The following is a 20,219-nucleotide window of genomic DNA, read 5'->3' as shown; positions in this document are numbered from 1 at the left end:
GTATGAATATATTTTTCAAAAATAACTTGGGGATGCATGTACCTAGCTGATAATTTCAGAAGTTTAAGATAAGCGTTTATCGTAATTGAATAAAAAATTCAGATACTATAAAGTAATTAAATCTCCATATTCTATATAGCGAAGTCTTTGAAATACAGGGTGTTTATAAAGTCCCGGACCCATTTTGATGTTTAATAACTCATAAAATAATAAAGATAGATTAAAATTAATAACATAAATGGTTAAATAGACTCAAAAAGTTTCATGGCCCTTGTCAATGGACTTCCACGTGTGCCCCCTTCGTCGCACGGAGAATATCAAGTCGATAGTCAATTTCACGCCAGGTAGCGGCAAGCATGTCGGCATCCACAGAGCCATTTGCGCACATTATGGAGATTAACAATGCCAGAAAAATGAAAGGATGCTTCATCGGAGAACATTATGCTCTTCAGAAAATCAGCAGCATCTTCTATCCTCCTTAGCATATCTGTTGCAAAGGCCATCCTCCTAGGCCTATCGTTCGGTTCCAAAACTTGAACAATTTGAACTTTGTATGCATGCAGTCTTAATTTTTTTCTTAATAACCTTGTACACCGTCGAAATTGACACATCCAATTCTGTTGCCACTGATCTCATAGATATTCTAGGATTGTGTAAAAATGTCTCTCTGACACGCTCAACATCAAAATCACTTGTGCAAGGACGTCTGGAACGTTTCTTATCTTCGATACTTCCAATTTCTAGAAAATTCTTTTTCCACCGCAAGATGCTGTTTTTGAAGGGAGGATCTTTTTGGTAAATTCTTCTGAAATTTCTCTGTGCTTGCACTATCGATTTCATTTCTATGAACCACCATAAAATCTGTGCTTTCTCTTGTGGTGTATGCATTCTCCTTAATATCCGCATAAGCAGACAATATTTAGAAAAGTGCAGATATTTAGACTGGAAAATGAAATTATCTGAAATTAACCACACGCGTAGACGATATTTACAAAAGTAAGAATATTCAAACCTGAAAAGGAAAATATATGAGTTATTCCATCAATAAATGCCATAAGTGTGTTTATATCTTTATTATTTTATGAGTTATTAAACATCAAAATGGGTACGAGACTTTATAAACACCCTGTATATGAACGTTGCCTCAAAAATCACAATAGATCGATATATACTATAAAATGTTCATATACTTAAACTAGTTTTATAATTTATTGATTTATTATGTATTTATTCCACTGAAATGGTACACATTCTGTTATATTGGCCAATTCTTTCAAAGACGTATAATAAAATACAGTATCTGTATGATTTTGATGTCTAAGCGATATTTATTGAAATTTTCAACATAGATTCGTAAGCAAAGTTTATAAATAACTGTGAATGTAAATGAACTGAATTAGGTAAAAGAAAATTGATGCATGGTCCAAAATGACCTAAAAATTGTAACATCTTTTGGTGTGGTACTTATTGACAAAGGATGGTATGGATTTGATATGGTATCAATATTGCAGATTTGTAGCAAATCTTGGTCAGATTCGGGAAATGGGAAGAGATCCAAAATGCGATACTAAATTCTTTTTTACAAAACGGCACGACTTAAAACAAAGCACACTGTATGATAATTAAAAAAAAACCAGGATGAAATTTGATCAATTGTATTTTGAGAAACAAATGTCCAATGTTAATAACTCAAATTGTTTCTTGCTTGACCTAAATATTCATTTAAGTGCCCGTGCCTATACTGTTTCCTTCTAATTGATTGAAAATAGTATTTTTTTATATTTGAACATACTACTTTCATAGAAAAAGTTACTCATTTTGTTACCTGAAAAAGTGAGAAATTAATAGATGGAGCACAGTTATCAAATACACTGGATTTAATAACATTTTTTGAGAGATTGAAAGACAGGTTTTGGAAAATGTCCATTTGTCTATCTGTCTGAGACAAAGATAACTCAAAAACGCTTTGAGCTAGACGACTGAATTTTGGAGTACCGTTTTTACTCCAAATTTGAAGATTTTTATCAAATTTTGAGTAAAATATGTTGAGAGAAAATTTGTCTGTCCGGCTGTTCGAATATAAGTTAACACGATTACTACTGTGGCGGATTCAGATACGCGAGGATAGAACCTGGGACCCTGTGGTTCGTAGCCAAGTAATAACTTAGGAAACTTATAGCCACAATACAAAAGCAATTACTCGTGCAGCGTAGCTGTTAACTGGCTCATAAGCTTTCACTACAGAAAGTGAGTCTGACGGCTTTTTGTTGCTGCGGCCTTTTTGTGTTGCTGCGTCAAGTGAGTCTGAGGACTTTGGTTTGCTGTGGATAGATGGCGCCACAACAGCTCTACGAAGGTTGAAGGTTCATCGCCCGAGATCACCAGTGTAGCGGTGTGTAATGAGCGAGGATAGAACCTGGGACCCTGTGGTTCGCAGCCAAGTAACTTGACCACGATAAAAAAGCAATTGCTAGTGCAGCGTAGCTGTTAACTGGCTTATAAGCTTTCACTACACTACAAAATGAAGAAAGCTAGATAGATAAGATTTGATGCACACATTTAACATCTATAGTGTAGACACCTGTCAAAGTTTGGCCAAATCCAACAACGGGTTGATTCTCTTTCGGTCTATACTTTCAAAAGTATGTAAACACGATAAGTTAAAGACGAAATGATTTCAATATATATAAAATTTGGTGAGCGATTTTGTCACTACAATTGCAATTCTGTGTTAAATTTTGGTTTCAATTGGTTGGAATAAACGTGCATAAAACATAAATTCGATTTTCGGATATTATTAATATCATGCCAGAGATTAATCGCCAAAAAAACTTGCTAAGGATGACACGACAGATTCAGTAAAAATACTAAATTCACGCCAAAAGTTAATATTTCGCGCCTATTATACGCTAATGTCATGCAAGGCATTTTCTGGCATGACAAATTTGTTAGAGAGCACGAAAAAGTTTAGGGAAAACCACTCTTGCTGGTTTGATAAAAGAAATGATAAAAATAAACGACAAGCAGTCGGTTTAAATGCTTGAATTAAATGCGACTCTTAGGTTTTAAGGCCTGAATTAAATTCAAAATTCAAATGGTGACAAGACGCTTGATTTATTCTTTTCCATATTTCAGATTATTAAAATGGAAAATTTCACATTCCATTTCAGCAAAATTAAAATATTAAAATACAGTAACTTATCAAGCGTTAAATTACCTTTCAGATAATATAAAACGCTTTGCTAATGCGTTTTATTCCTGTATATACTTTGAAATTTGAATTTAAAAAGAAAACTGCTCATGAATTATTACTTAACAAATATATGAAATTCTGTGTTCAGGTACGGAAAAATGCATCCCAATCTTAAAAATTTTTAATAAATCCGATATTTAACGCAATGCGAATTTCCATAAAAATTAACGAATGTGATAATCTCATTTTTCCCACACTAATCTCGTGCGAGCGAGAACTAACCGTAAATGCTTCCGCGTATCTCGACATTTTCCCATCAGGATTGCAAGTGTACGTTTTTGCGGAAAAGCTTCGGGAATGCTAATCCTCCTAGACTTTTCACGCAGTAAGCATGCAGCTCCTTTCCCAGATGTTGACGCTAAATAAGGATTATCGACGACACGCTCACAGATTTTTCTCTTTACATAGTGAGCGGATGAATATTTACCCTCTCCTACATGAAACAATGACATTTTTTCCACTTGAACTTATCTCCAACTATTTGTCTGGTCTCGGATGAATGTTTCTCAGTAGTTATTGAAGATTTCATTTTTTTTTTTCTTATTTTCTTTCGGAGTGGTTATTAGGTATTTTACTTTCTCGGAAAGACATTTTGTGCATATTCAAATCCAGCTAAAAAAATAATAAGAAAATGATCTTTTGTTTCGCACAACAGATATGCACGAGTAAGAGTCGTAAATCATTAGTAATAGGCTCCTCTACAAATAGAAAGAGGAGTGTTTGTGGAATCAGGAATGACGACAGTTTGATTGGGTCGAGGAACTCTATTGAATTTATTAAAGAACGAAAAAGTTCGTGTTTACATCATTAGTTTTAATATTTTTCAGAACCGCTTTTACAAATTTGAAGGCTTTGGCAGAAATTACTTGACAAACAATCCAATGAAAATGCTTATCTAACAACAATGGGAAGAAAAAAAAATCTATTTCTTGATTAATGTCTTTTAATTTTATAAATCGGGACCTTTATAAAAATAAGTTTTTGTAAGTCAAATTCCTCCACCCATAATCATATACATGATTAATTTTTACAGTTATATTATAAAAATATCGCATATGCTAATTCTATATAAATATTTTCGTACTAGCATACATACATAATGAAACACTACAAAATCGATGACCTTCTAGTTGCCAGCCTTGATTGCGCTGGTTATATAAAATTAATCTCGAATTGTTAGTTAATACACACCAAATAATGAAAATATAGTAACCAACTTAAAACAGTATTTCAACTAAACGTGAACTACACCGAAAAAAAATGCTTGGGGAGGGGTTCTATAAAGCGATATTTACATAAAACTTTTAGATTCTTTTCAGATCAATAGGAGTTATTGTATAAGCACTTAAGAATTTTTTTAAAAAAATGTTTATCATATAATGTTATTAAACTAAAAATTTACTAACAGCCGCCCACTTTGCATTAAATTAGTAAACAATGAAACTGCGTTTTAATAAAGGGTACTTTTCTTAATGTTGGGGCTTAATCAAAAAGAAAAACCAGTGGGCTGCGAAACCCTATAAGGTAAGCAAGTGTAAGCGAAATTCATCCACGACACCCTGAGATTTCAGATGGATCGAACGGGTCCTAGGGTCCAATCACTGGTAGCTCAAGTGGTGCGAGTGGGCGGTCACGCGAAACCCAATCCATCCCTCCACCCAAAAGAGAAACTTCTAAGGAATACCGCCCGAGATTACTCATCGAGCGTGGGCATGCTCGGATTTCGCGACAGAAGACACCCAATTTTCGGAGGATTCTGCTCCTGAGATTATTTGCATATCTGAATAACAAGAAGCGGATGAATGAATAAAAGTGATTGGAAACGGACACCTCCTCGGGCCGAGGGCGTGAGGGTAAGTCAACGGACGTAACGAAGGGAGGGTTTCTGTTGAGCCACCCTGTCTAGCGGAGAGAAAATTGAAAAGCAAATATTTACCAACCGGATTCTGATCCGCTCTTTCGGATGACTCAATGATGATTGTCTCATTATGTGGCAGGCTTCATATTTCTGACTAAAAGGTGCTCTCTCTCTCTCTTCATCACCTCTTTAGATATTGACATAAAATTGAAATTTAATCCGTCATGTTACAGAATCATTTTTCAAGATTTTTTTTATTATTATTATTCTCTCAATTACTGCTACATTAGAGCCTCACCAATTCCATTTTAAATCGTTTATTGTAAATTTTTTAAAAGATTGTACCGAAAATAGAACAAAAGTAGACATAACTTGTTTTATTAATTCGCAATATTACTTTGTTTTCTCGTTTCCATCTTTAATATTTTTCTTTATCTTGGTCTCCTTAGGTTTCTTATAATCATACCGTATTCAAATCCATGAATTTACATTTATGAAATGTTCGGTCTCTCGTTATTTGCACCTTTGCTAGGCTCAACCAGAAAGATACAAGTATTTATGACGTCATCTGTAAAGGAGAGAAGAGATTGAATATGGTTTCGAGAATTCTTCGAGAATTCGAAAAATAGAGTACATATACAATAAGCAATGCAAACAAAAGTCCGTTTCGATAAAAAAAAAAAAGGTAGTAATATATAATAATAATAATAGCAGTAATAATAATAATAATAATTTCATATATAATAAGTGTTTCTTGCATGAAAAAAAATGCTTTCTTATAGGTAATTATAATTCTTATAGGTAATTCCATACCTCTGGCATTAAACAACATTTTAAAAAGGGAATTTTTGCTCAGAATTCGTCTTTCAAGTCCTTCTGGAATTGATGCCAATTTTTAAACTTACATCTCATTTCAAACTATAAGCTTTAAGATTGATTCATACACTGTCAGACGATAAGGAGTAAAGCTAAGTATTAAACTCAACTTCACAAATTCGCACCACAACAGCGAGAGTTATTTGACTCACAATCGATTTAATGCATAATAGGTTTCTATACAAAGCAGAAATAGTTTTAAATCCGCTACCCTCCAATTCCCAAGCTCAGACTCAGCCACAAGACTATCATGCAGTTATGCAATCTTCAATCTTGTGATTATTGTTAGACTTAACGAGAAGGTTTCGTCTCCAAATTCGTTAAAAGTTCTTTAACAGTTGAACTTAAATGTTAAATAGCTGGAAAACTGAAGTTTCGAATGAGAAGCATTTAATTTTCTTTTTGTAGAGTTTGCAATTGCAGTTTTGTGAATTGTCACGAGTAGCGAGTTATTAAGAAAATATATAAATATATATAATTTGTCTACTATACCGCAAACCGTTTCTCTTAGCTAATGAGTCTAACAAAGGGTTAAAACAAACATCTTCTGAAGAAGCCGAACAATTCTGGTCAAATTTTGTAGCAAAATCAAGATATTTAACTTCGTATCAATCATATTTACTAATTCTCAGCAAAGAGAAACTTTCGTAGACGGAGCCTTGATTTTATCTTCTATCAAAAGATCTATGATCGGACTTCTGACACTGAAAACGAAAACCATTACCTAGTATCGAATTATAGAGCTTGGAACATCTATAACCTATTGCAAGACACTCGCTACGCCAATGCAACGGATCCTGGGCAATTCATTCCTAATGGACATTCCAATTCCAAAATTCCAATGGCATTCAAATAGCTTTTTTATAAATTTAACACGTATTAGTTAATAAAATTAATTAGTACTTTTTTTATAAATTTAACATGTTTTTATTTAATACTTTTAGTTTTGGTCAATAATATTATCTTGATTGAATGTTGCATAGCATATACAAGAATGAATTTTAAGTACCAAATTTATAGTCCTACCACATATGCGTATCGTATATATGGATAAAACTAAGTATATTTAAGCAAATACAATTTCATAACTGATGGAGTTATTAAGCATTGATTTCGTGAGTAAACTACACAGAATTATTGTCCACATAAACAAGTTCATATTAGATTTATAGATAGGGATTAAAAGAAATGTATAATTTCGAAAGATTTTTTAGGGATTGATTTTTTTTATTAAGGAGATAGAAAATGCATTCTCTACGGTGGCGTAGAGAGGGCAAGTGCCCAGGGTAGGGCATTAGTTTTTAGTCTCAGATTTTTCTCTTTAAAAATGGCATAAGCGTTCTAATGTTTTATCCCCATGGCGCACCCCCAAGACTGGCACCTCCCCCCCACTTTTTCCGTTCGGTGGCTACGCCATTGATTCTCTAACCGTGAATTTGCAAGGGATATGACCTACAGAATTATTATTTGTCTTATCTAAAAATATCTCATTTCGAAAATAATTTCAAACACGAGATTTGACGACAGCAAGTAAAATAAATAAATAAATAAATCTAGGTTCCAGAAAAACATGGAAAGGGGAAAGGAAGATAGTCAATAATTCTTTTTCCAATGCTTATAGTACCTATATTTATTTCAAGTTTAATTATTTGATGCAGGTTTTAATTATTAACATGTCATTCAGCATTTGAATAAAAATATCATCCTAAGTTCTAAGGCGACACTTTTGCAAAACTATCAATCACTGCTGCTTAAAATGCAGTAAACATTAAGATCTTTTGAATACTCATTTGATATAATTTTTGTCTTATATTTATTATATATTATTTTTTATATCTCAGCTTTTTAGTAAAAATCGTTAAAATAAATCTGTCTTTATAGCAAACAAATTAAAAAGGCTTGCCTCTTAATTTTAAATATTAAAAAATATGAATATTGATAATAGTAATAAAAGGAAATAAAAAAATTCATTTAGCCTTTGAAAATTAAATGTTATTCAAGACTATAGGGAATAATTAGTAAATTTGAAATTAATTAAATAGAAAAAAAATAAAATCTTTATAAAGAGATGAAAAATATAATTAAACGAAAATTTCGATATTTCTTATATTTTACTATTTATGAGTATTTTAAATTCAATTCCTTATAAATATATTTGGATCCTTTATAAAAGCAAGCTTTCTCAAAAGAGTACTATTTTAAACCGCAGACAAGATAATTAATAAATCCCTCTATAGTATGGCATTTTACATTGGTTTCCATTCTTCTCATATATTTGCTTGATGGATTACTTAGTAACGCAAGGTCGTGTATATTAGATAATTCATCACTTGAAACGATGGGAGAAATTTTTAAGGGAGTAAATGTCATTGAAATTTGATTTAATTAGCGTTTTAATTAGAATCCATAATTGAAACGTCACATTATCGAAAGTAAAAAGATTTTACCTTTCTGACAGGATATTAAAAAATATAGTATTTATTTATAAAGCTTCCAAACAAGAAAGAAAATGCAAGACAGACATTTACAATAAAAAATTAATTAATTTAATTTAAATCCGTCGCAAATGAGAATTATATTTTATTATATGCTCTATCATAAAAATTCAAAAATAAAAAAATTATTTATATGATTCTGAAGAAGAGATGTTGCAATAAAAGTTTAGTATTTATTAGTATGCATTGTTCCTTTATTGAAAAACTTCTGCAATTTTTAAAATTTCAAATTATTTTGAGTTTTATTAATACTTTTTGAAATTATAAGCTTAATAAAATTTCATTAAAAAGTATACATATACCATTAAATTGCAAAACTAAAATAGAAGTTTATCCTATTTTAAATCAAGATCTATTTCATTTTGGAAAAGCTGCTTGAACAACGTACTAAAAACTTTTAACTATATTTTGCAAAACAAGAATATGTATTAAATAATTTCGTTTGTTTATTGTTATTGTTGAAAGATTCCTTTATCAAGGACGTTTTAAAAAAAGCGACAGAAAAAAAAATCGATACGTTACTTTGCAACAGAAATAACACAAATAAAATTAATACCCTTTCAAATTAAAACTTATCTTTCATTTCATTTATTAAATTTACGGATTTGTCTGCGTTGTTTCCTCTATCCCCCCCCCCTTTGTAAAACTTTGAAACAAGACAGACACTTGAAATTAAGCAATACGTCATGAAACTACCATGAGATGCATCAAGATGTATTTATTGCTTTTCTAATTTTACAACGAAAACATTTGATAGATCGAATATGAAGATACTATTGAAGTGAATGGAATGTAGCATGTACACACCACCCTTGATGAGAACCCAGTTCTGTTCGCCTTGAGAATTATTCAGCCACATTCAGTAGACACCTTTTGCATATTTATGTTGTAGTATAAAAGACCACGTGCGTGGTTATGTTGTTCTGTTCGAGATATTAAAAGTGTTAACAGCAATTATATTTATCTTACTAAAACAACCTTGAATTTCTGTTTTTGTAGTTTGAACAATTGTTTAGACAATTCTTTTCTTTAATTCTCGGAAAAATTTCATGAAGCAGATTATTTACATGATTAGTTACATACATTCTTAAAAACTTAATACTTTTTACAACATTTGAACAATTTTTTTTATTTTTGTCCCAATTTGTATAAATAACTCCAAATATTTTATGATAAAATATATTATTTGATTTTCAACAAGGATTTAACTTGACGTCATTCCTTAACAATAATTGATTAAATGTTCAGAAATTTAAAATAAATGCTGAGTACAGTTTTAATTTATAATTCATTTTCTTCAAAATTTTCGGGACAAAAATGGTTTTAAAATAAAATCTTTCTTTTTTTTTTTTCTCGGCATACTTTTTCAGTTATTTCAGAATCTATTTTCAGATTACGAAAAAATTTAGCGCTTTATATTTTTGATATATTTAATAAGATATTTTTTAAATGAATATTAGATGATAGTGTTTCTCTGAATTTTATACTTTTATCTTAAATAAATAAATTCTCAATATTCCTCCCCCTTTTTTTTACTTTTTAGTTTTAGTTTAGTTCTTTAGTTTTAAATTCTAGTGGTTTTTTCCTTATTTTAATGAAGCATTTGTTCTAAGATTTTATTGCGATAATTTGAAACTAATTTTTCGCTTGGAAATTTATTCTAATTTAAACAAAAAATTTGACTCCTTTATTGCAATGCAAGCGAACTAAATAGTATTTTGTCAATTAAATATTTAGAAATGTATTTAATTTCAATAAAGGTATATATATATAATTATTTAATACATATGGCTTCATTTTTATATTGTTATAGCTTTGCTAATTGATCGTGCTGTAGTACGAAATATCAAGTTCTGATGTTCCAAGCGTTACTCAGTTAAAATAAATTTTAAATTTGAATGCACGAAATCATAAGGCAAATCCGGAAGATGAGATTCCATTAATTTTGTATTATGAGTATTTAAATTATTTATTTAAAAATTTGTTCATTTTTTGAAACTTGTCTATATCTTCTTTTAAATGGCTGTATCATTAATAATTTTTCCATTTTATAATTTGAAATAGAAATATATGACTTGTTATTTAATATATATCACTGAAAAAAAAGTTTAAGAAGTGTCGTGAATCTCTTCCGTTTTCTCTAATTATATTCTTTTATATTTCGAGTCCAGTTCACCTAATTAAGAAAAAATTAAACAAGAACTTACATAATTACTTTACCTTTTTAAATTTCACCAGAGTAATAATTCACCAACACTAAATACTAAAAAAATATCAAATAAAAATTATAACTGTTTATATTAAAAGTTATAATATAATAAAAAATATGATAGAATTTTTTTGTTTTGTTTTAAAAACTTTTAAAAAAATTTTTTTAAGTTCTTTTTTATATTTCTCCTAAAATAACATATTCTCTTCTTTTTCAGTTTTTAATTTAAAGTATTCTTAGTTTTATGGTTTTGTTAATATTTCTTTTACTTACAAAAGTTTTACACAATAATAAATCAAGAAGTGAAAATTTAAAAGAAAATTTGTGAATATCTTATCAATTTTTCATTTCATTTAGAAAAAAGAAAGCAATTTAAAAAAAAATACTTACTTATACTTTGAATAGTCTCTGAAGTCTAGCAAATTCCAGGTAATCCAAATAACATGCTTGCAAATTTCATGGCATTGCAATGGAATTCATAGCACTAAACTCAAAAATATAATGTTCTTAAAAAGTTTTAAAACTGTCTTGAATCAGTTTATTTTTAGAGGCAGAAAAAAAATCGATAGCCTTATTACATGTCCATTCGCTTAAAAATTTAATTTAGTTTCTTTTTAATTATTTTCCTTTTTATATTAAAATTATTACAGCAAAAAAAAAATTTGGCTACTTAGTATAAAAGCATCATTTTTAGAATAAAGAGCAAACTACTTTTTGTGATTGTTAATATGTTGAGATGAAAATGCAAACGATTTTTTAAAAATATTAATAATATTTATCGGAATACGTTTACTTATTGCCAAAATTATATCATATATATATATTTTTTTTATTCAGTGCATAACAATAATTTGCGCTGAAGAAAATAAATTGTGAAATTAAACAGTAAATTTAAACGAAATGAATAAGAAGTTTTTTTTAAAAAAATGGAAAGCAATAAATTTTCGCTCCGAAGGGAAAAGAATTTTCACTTAAATTCCGGTCCAGCAGACTATAAAAGTGCTCCTTTAGAGATTATACGAACGGACGATGTGGCATTGCGTAATCTCGAACGACAACAACAACAACGGCGAGAGAGGGAAGGGAAGGGAAGGAGGAACATGTGGTTGCGAAAGATTCTTCAAAGAATCACTAAAGCAGGTGCAATCGTTCTCCGTTTCAGGAGAGCAAAACGACGAAATCTCCCGACATTGCTAAGTCACTTCGCGAAGCTACAAATATGTGGCCTGTCCACATAGTTGAAGCAACAAGTCGACCTTCACATAGGCTTCGAGGCTCCACCTCTTTCCTAAAGGGAAAAAAAGAAATAAATAAATAACAATAAATAAAATAATAAAAAGATTTCTTACACTGCAGCTTCTGAAAAGGAAGAGCTGCAACTAGCGCGCAAGCTCGAAAAACTGAAACTCGAAGTCGGATTTCCCGCATATCATTGTTTTAATATTCGATTCTTTTACTACGCTAGCTTCAGGAAAGAACGTGGAATTTTAAAATAAAAAAAAAAGAAAGAAAAGAATGAAGCAAAAATTTTCATGATTTAACAGAATTACATACCAAAAGAAGAATTTTAAATAACTTTATTTTTCATAAATATTTGGCATTGCTTGCTTTTACCAGCATGGAAAAAATGATAAACTATAAAAATAGATTCTTTAATTTACGATGGAAGTTAGTATAAGGAAGAAATGATAGTAATTGAATAAATCTGGATGTTAATTCAAAAATCGCGGGATATTTTTATTTTTTTATATTTGGGAAAGAAATTGAATTTTTTAAACGTCCTAGATTGATTTACATGTAAATTTTAAAATATTGTTATATAAAATTAAAAAATGTTTTAATTTTAAAATATTGATTAAATTAGGTATATCTATTCTTTTTTATATACAAATAAACTTTTGGAAATTATTTTCAAATAAAGTTTTTTGGCGTGCAAAACTTTAAAGGCGAGAATTATATTTGACCACTCTCTAGAACAAGCGGCATCAAAGAATCTGCAAGTGTTAAAAAAAAATCTTTTACCCCTTTGATTCTTAGAAGTGTTTCTCTTTATTTCAAGAATGTATGACTAATTCAATCAAACTGCACAGTGATTCATATCGAAATCATCACTTTAAACCTTTTTCGATTAATTTCGAATAATTTAATTATTTCTTCGTAATATTGTTATTTAATTCCTTTCTACAGCTAAAGAATGTTTAGTTTATTTGTAATTAACATTCCATTTTGAAGCAACAAAAAGTAATTTGGAGACAGACTTCTTAATTTCGCAATAGCATCCTACTTTCCAAATTCCCACGCTATATCAATGACGAAGTTTTTGATTTCCGACGCCACACATGGCATGTACCATTTCCAATTAAATGGCGATTCTTTAATGGAATCGGGGTATAAACTTGGAATTTTATGTTTTTGAAGAAAAGGTCCCATCAAAATGCCTCCTGAACCCCAAGTATAAGAAGGAAATTATTTTTAATAAAGAAATTATATTTGAGTAATGAATTTCTTTTTATACTGAGCTAAAAAAAAATCAAACAAAAATTAATTATTTTAATACATTTGTTCTATATTCTTAGCGACACTGAATTAAACAATTTTCTATTAATTTACGCAACATTTCTGCTTTTATATCGATTATAATATTTTGCACAGAAAAAAAAAATTGTTTGTTAAATTAGGAGGCAATCGAAATTTTATCAGAATTTGGAAATATGTAAAAGTGTCAAATTACAGTATTTTTATAAAAATTTTCATGGAGAAAAGAAAATTTCTTGCCCTCCCCTTCTCACATTTTTTTCAAAGTTTCTTGAAAATCTATTATAATCTGATCCATTGGAAGACAGAGAGAAACCGACCGGAATAAGGAAAAATATTTATCCTATTTTCAGAGAGAATTTTCTTTTTATTCGGACAAATAGAATTAAGCCTAAACTATATATGTTCATTTATTTTCTCTGAATATAAAGCTTGCAGATGTTTCTATTAATATGTGCAATCCTTCTTACCAATACATTGTCCCAATATTTCAACATTAGAGATTTTGATGAATCTGAACATTTTAGATATCTCTAAATTTGCAAAAATTATTTTTAGATTTAATATCTGATTATCTACACGATGATTCAAGAATGACATGTGATATAGACAATGAAATTGTAAATCCAAATTTGAAGCTAATTGGTTTATAACAAGCGATTCTAAATGCAAGCGCACTTCTTGTTATATTCATAGTTTTTTCACTATGCAAGGTATTCATAATAAATGGAACAAAATAAAGCATACCTGAGACATATGTAACTAAATTATTTGGATAAATCAATTTATCGAGTTACTAGAATAATCCAAATTTCTATATCTGTTCCTATGTATGCTCCTCTGGTACACGGGAAATGTCTTGATAAAAATGCAATAGAATTTAGCAATGGATGAAACAAGTTTACAATTAACTTTGTTAAAGTAAATCAAATCCCTTCCTGTTTCATTAACTTTTCTTTGGACGGAATAAATATTCAAGAGAACCATAAGCATACCCGAATGCCTGATTCATCCAAGACATTCAAAACTATTGAGAAAATATGTCAGGTTTTTTTAAATCACTGTTCATTACTTAAGATAATGAGTCTTTAAGTACCAGCAGAGAAACGATTTAATTCATTCTACTTGAAAATTTGGGCAAAACAAAAACCTATGCCAAATTTGTGCGATACGTTTTAACCAGTGAACAAGCAATAATAAGAACATATTGCAGAGACGTCATTTCAGATGTTGTAATCGACAATTCTTGAAATTGAAGTGAAAAATGATACAACAAGATGTTTTCAACAAGATCTTAAAACAAAAAACAAAAAAGAAATTTACAAAAAAAAAGAAAAAAAAGCGCCTTGTCATATGCAAAAGAAAAAAAAAAAATCTTTTCTATTCAAAATCAAAACAATGCTCATTCACTCTTCGATAGAGAACATATATATTCGCCAAGAGGGCAAACGATTCCAACTGGGTAAAAGATGATTAGTGAGTATTATTTAAATTTCTGAGGCGTTCTAAAACAAAGTTTCATTGCATTCATCAAGAATATCAGAATTAAAACAAATGGTTTCTTGTTTTCATTCTTCTCAATTCACTTATTGATTTTAATTTTTTGGCAATAAATAAATAAATAAAGTTTGTGTAAGGAGCAATAGTTCTCACATTCCGAAGAATTCCAGGGCCGAAGATATAGGTGAAAGTGATAAAAGGACTAATCCGTATTTACATCTCTATATGAACTTGCAAATTATGTTGAGTCTCTACCTTCTAAATTTTACTAGGAAAAAATGGAATTACATTTCTCTGTATGTCCTCCGATTTTATGAGAACATGATTGTCGAAGTAGGCAAAAAGCTAAATGAATAAAATTTTGTATGTGATCTTGAAATTACAACTGTAGATCATATCAAATTTTGAACGAAATCTGGAAACGAGAAGTCTTTCACTTTTCCGATTCGTTCTGACAAAATCTATTTTGAATAAAGATTACGTCATACTACAAGAGCCATATTAGTTTCAATAATCGTTCAAATTTAATTTTATAAGATTACTTTTTCAAATATTGTTGAATTGAATATTAATTTTATTTTAAAAAAGATGCTTGAATAATGAAATACAAGCATACAAATTTTAAAAATTTGATTATTTTATTTAACGGTTAACATATAAAAAATTAAGATTGTAAAATAATTCTGAAATTAAGCAATTATTTATCTATTTAAAAAATATTCATTGGTTCATGGATGTGATCCAAAATAATAAATCCTAAAAATATAGAAAGTTCATACTTCAAAATAAAATACCTAGACAGTTTTATTTACATTAAATCTAAAAAAATATCCAGATTTTTTTATTTGGAAAATTTTTAAATTATTTAAATTGTATCAGTGCTATTTTAATCATTTTTTTTCCTTCATAAAATAGATTCATGCCATTTAACGTACATTCCGACCACGGACTTTTTTAACAGTTTTTCTCTCGATACAAGAAGAAGGATTGATTTACATATAATAAATAACGAAGATGAATTAATGCATTACGAGTGCTATAAATATAATAATTGACATATTAATAAGTCATGAATATTCTTAGAAAAGATATTGATTATAAAAAATTCATGTTAATTATTTAATAAAATTAAAATATGTGTTAGCCTAATATGCAACCAGTGCTGTATTTTTCAATAAAGGAAATTATTTATGCCATTTTTAGTTATTTAGTTTAAATGCTACAACAGACAGCAATAAAACCAAATTTCTATAATTGATACATAAAAACCAAAATTTCATTTTTTTGCAAAAATTCTCTTTAACATATCACTTTTTTTAAAAGAAATTTTGTTTTTTTCATACCCAGAAATTTAAAATATATATTTCTAAATTATTTTAGAAAATATTTTTTATAAAGCACAAATATTATTATTTGATTTTAATTTTTAAAAAACATTAAAAATAAAAATATATAAAAATGCAGTTTAAAAACATGTTTTTAGAATAAAAAAATCTCAAACACATTTTCATAAAATTATAGTTAATTATTGGAAACGTAAAACTCGAATTGCTTACTGACTTCTACTGAATTTTTTATGTTAAAATGATATTGAAGATGCTTTTACAATAGTATACATTTTTAAAAAGTATAGAAAGCCTTCTTTGGTTTGGAAAAAAACTATGAATGTAGCGCAAAATTTCATTATTATAAAGTTACAGTCAACTATCGTTGAATAAAAACTTCTCATATCTACCGATTCGCATAATGATCAAAATAAAAGGTCAAAAAAAATTTCTTAATCGATGTTTCAGAAAACGAGTGAAGAGTTGTCTTAAAATCACATGCAAAACCTATGGCTTTGAGAAGTTATTTGGCTATGTTTAAAACTTATTTGTTAATGAATGTTTTTTCTTTTTCAAATTAACAATGTAACTGGCAATTTGCAAAGGGCTTTTTTTTTTTTTTTTTTTTTTTTTTTTTTTTTTTGCATGCCTTCAGTGGAATTTATGGATGCAATTGCAATTGATGTGATCAGTTTTTGTCTCGGTTTATAAGTAACATAGCTTCATGCAAATCGCTCATATGTTTGAGACTTAAAATGAACAAAACGGTGCTTTGATTTCTTGTCATTAATGTATTTAAATGGATGAAGAATCAGCCATTACATAATCTCTATTAATAATAAAAGAGAAAATGTGTATGTGCGTTGTATTTGCATTTGCGCTCGTTGGACTAGGTTGTTTCATCTGAGGCTATCTAACGGTACATATACACTTTCGAGTGTCGAAATATGCACTCTAGAGAGATTTTTTAATATTTTAATTAACAGAAAATAAAGTGAAATTGAACACTAAATTTTTCAAATAAAATTAGGATCTCTAATTTCTTTTTTAATAACATAAGAACAGGAGCTAGTAGAATAAAATGGTCAGAATCCTACAAATAAATAGATAGAGAGATTGTACATAAAATATATGATTACAACATTTGTTTACTTAAGCTTTTTTTGTTGTTATTGTTATACCTATAGTGAGTAGAGAAGATATGAAGATATATGACGAAAGTACAGTCTGGATTGATCTGCATCAGCCTGTGATGAGGGCTTGTTCGAAGAGAACTGTTATATCTACATAGAAGTTTCTTCTGATAACGTTGTAGAGCACGATTCCGAGGGATATGAGTAAGTACCTGTTGAGCCTTAATCAAAGAGACTTTGTCTCTGACGAAGATTATGGATTAGAGGTGAACAGTGACGACATTGATGAGTTGATGGAAGAACATGACTTGAAATAAAGAAGGGCTTATGTAACTGCATTCTGTACACAGCGAAAAGCTGTGGAGGAGATTTGGTTAGGAGGTGTGGGGAATAGCTTATAAGCCAGTTAACAACTACGCTACACGAGCAATTGCTTTTGTATCACGGTCATGTTACTGGGCTGCGAAACACAAGGTCCCAGGTTCTATCTTCATGCATTTCCAATCTTCCACATTGGTGACCTCGGACGATGAACCTTCAACCTTCGCACAGCTGTTGTGGCGCCATCTACCCACAGCAAACCAAAGTCGTAAGACTCACTTGACGCAGCAAAAGCAACCACTCACCCACACACGCTCGCCATAACGCTTGGCGCTACTCAAATGGGTATAGGCGCATTAGAATCAACAGCTAATACATCACCACTTAACAACCATATCGTTCGAGTCACTTCCGACTCACTGGAGAGAGAGTCAGTGGTGAAAGCTTATAAGCCAGTTAACAACTACGCTACCCGAGCAATTGCTTTTGTATTGTGGTCATGTTACTGAGCTGTGAAACACAAGATCCCAGGTTCTATCCTCACGCATTTCCAATCTTCCACAGAGGGAAAGAAATAATAGACTTAATTTAGCAATAATTTTCCAATAAAACAAGGAAGATGCGGAAAGCATGAAAAATCATTGCATCATGCATTGAGAAGAATCGAAATGATATGGCAATGGTATCTAGCTACAAGTTCATTTAACGATAATGCTGTGCTTCATTTTTGTCATATCCTGAAGTGTAGCCAGACAAATGTCTTTAGACAATTTTCTAGTACACAAAATTATGGATTATAAATAACAAATTATACTATTATCAATTTGTCTCAGTATTTATTTTCGGAATAGAACATATTGTCCTATTTTACATGGATTCCTAGATAAAACTTTGTTTCACCTTGCGAGTGTTTCACATTAAAAAATCTCGGGAACGAATTATGCTCGTTATGTGAGGTTCCACTGTATAAAATATATTTATTTTTAAGGTGTGCTGGGAAAACAGATTGTTAGAGCTTTTATTACATATATTAAAGGAAAAATATAGTGAGGGAGCATATAAAAATAACACTACGTCTTGGATGGTTTTTAATTTTACTAAGCCAACGTGGCTGGAATTATGAAATAAGCAAAATAGATTATTGTCTAGGAAGGGTTATTCTTAGGGATCACTAGACTATTAGGAAACAATAGCATTTCTAGTCTCCTATATATTTTTAGTCTGCAGTAAACTCGCATCGCAGGGCGCCCTACTTTCTTTATTATTTACAAATTTGGTACGAATAGAATTAAAGGGGGTGGGAGAAAGAAGAAGAAAATCCACGAACTTAGGAATCTATCAGAAAGAAAAATAACGCCGACTAAATTTCTTTGACATATTCATTTTTTTAATTATCAAAAATGACGTAAGATTTTTAAAAATTTATTTTTGTGTAATCTTTCAGAAGAGAATTTTTTTTTCTGTTAATACAGTGAAAATAAATTTGGATCGAAAAATCTAGAAGAGGAGCCATGATCAGGCTAACAGATATTTTATACGTTATTTTTATACAGATTAACAAATGGATCCATTCTTTTAAAGATTCTAAGGTTTTAGCAAAATAAATATATAAATATATAAAATAATTAGGTTTTTTTTTTCTAAGACTCTTGTAAAGATATCTTGACCATGTGCTCTGTTTGCCCCATCCATTTTTATAAATGAACTAACCTTAAAATGTACTCTGCCGCGAAACTTTTTAAGAGCAAAGCTCAATTTAGAATAATAGGTCTAATCTGCTAAAGAAGGATCTCTGCTACTTGGAGCCCTGTAAATTTTAGTTGTGGGGATACCAAGGCTTTTATTCCCCACTTTTTTTAAAAGAATTTTCAGGTGATTTATTTTCGCGCTTTATTTTACTTACAAGTGAAGTAGAATATTTCAACTTATTTCAGCTATACTTGATTTAAATTATAATACTCTGAAATTTAAATATTGCTTAAATTTCAGAATACTAATGTTTTTCTTCGTGGTTTTAAATTTTTGTTGCGAATCAGAGTTTTCTATCTCTTTCTCTTTAAATGACTGATTCATTTAAAAATCAGAACCCCATACAAATATTCCCTACTGCCATAAAATAATCATGAAAAAATTTGGAATAACAGTAAGGGTAAGAAATATTGAGTTATTAAAGTTATTCTTTTACAACCTGAGAAACAGAAGTATATTGAAGTAAATTTCTCCACCCCATAATTTCGAATTAACGCAGTTTTGTTTAGAAAATTAAGTATTTTTGTATCTTCTGTTGAAACAAGGACGGTATAATATATTTATACATATACACACATACTAAACTGTGACAGTTTCTGATTTTCACAAGATATTGTTTATTTTTTTATATTTTTTCTTTGAAAAAGCTAATTTCTAACTTGTTTCGAAGCATAGCAGTCTTTTTCAATAATCGTCATCTGATCGCAGATCAAAATTACGCTGTCCATCCCAAAATAGTCCCAGTGTTGCTTTGAGACACGGCAAGTTAATATAACTATAAACTAAACTATGCCAAACTAAACTTTTTTTGTAGTCTAAAATCTACAATTAAATATTTTGTTATTTTATTTTTTCATAATATATGTTATTTAATGACTTCATGCTTTGATATCAATTTAAAATCAATTAAGATATCTGATTTTGAAAAGGAAAAGGGGAAGAGATTTTAGATTTGTGTTGTCCAA

The 20,219-nt window shown here is 29.6% G+C and overlaps 1 protein-coding gene across 1 annotated transcript in view; it reads right to left on the bottom strand.

Annotated features, from left to right (window-relative positions):
• Nucleotides 1-11,289, bottom strand: part of LOC129984354 (uncharacterized) — a 96,093-nt gene extending 84,804 nt beyond the window's left edge. The window contains exon 1 of the mRNA XM_056094223.1: nt 11,082-11,289. The gene's annotated coding sequence lies outside the window, so the exon portion shown is untranslated. The remainder of the gene's footprint in view (nt 1-11,081) is intronic.
• Between the last annotated feature and the right edge of the window lie 8,930 nt (nt 11,290-20,219).

The sequence above is a fragment of the Argiope bruennichi genome, chromosome 9, assembly GCF_947563725.1.
Source record: "Argiope bruennichi chromosome 9, qqArgBrue1.1, whole genome shotgun sequence".
Classification (NCBI taxonomy): Eukaryota; Metazoa; Arthropoda; class Arachnida; order Araneae; family Araneidae; genus Argiope; species Argiope bruennichi.
Note: the sequence above shows the minus strand (reverse complement) of the source record. Positions and strands in the feature narration are given on the sequence as shown.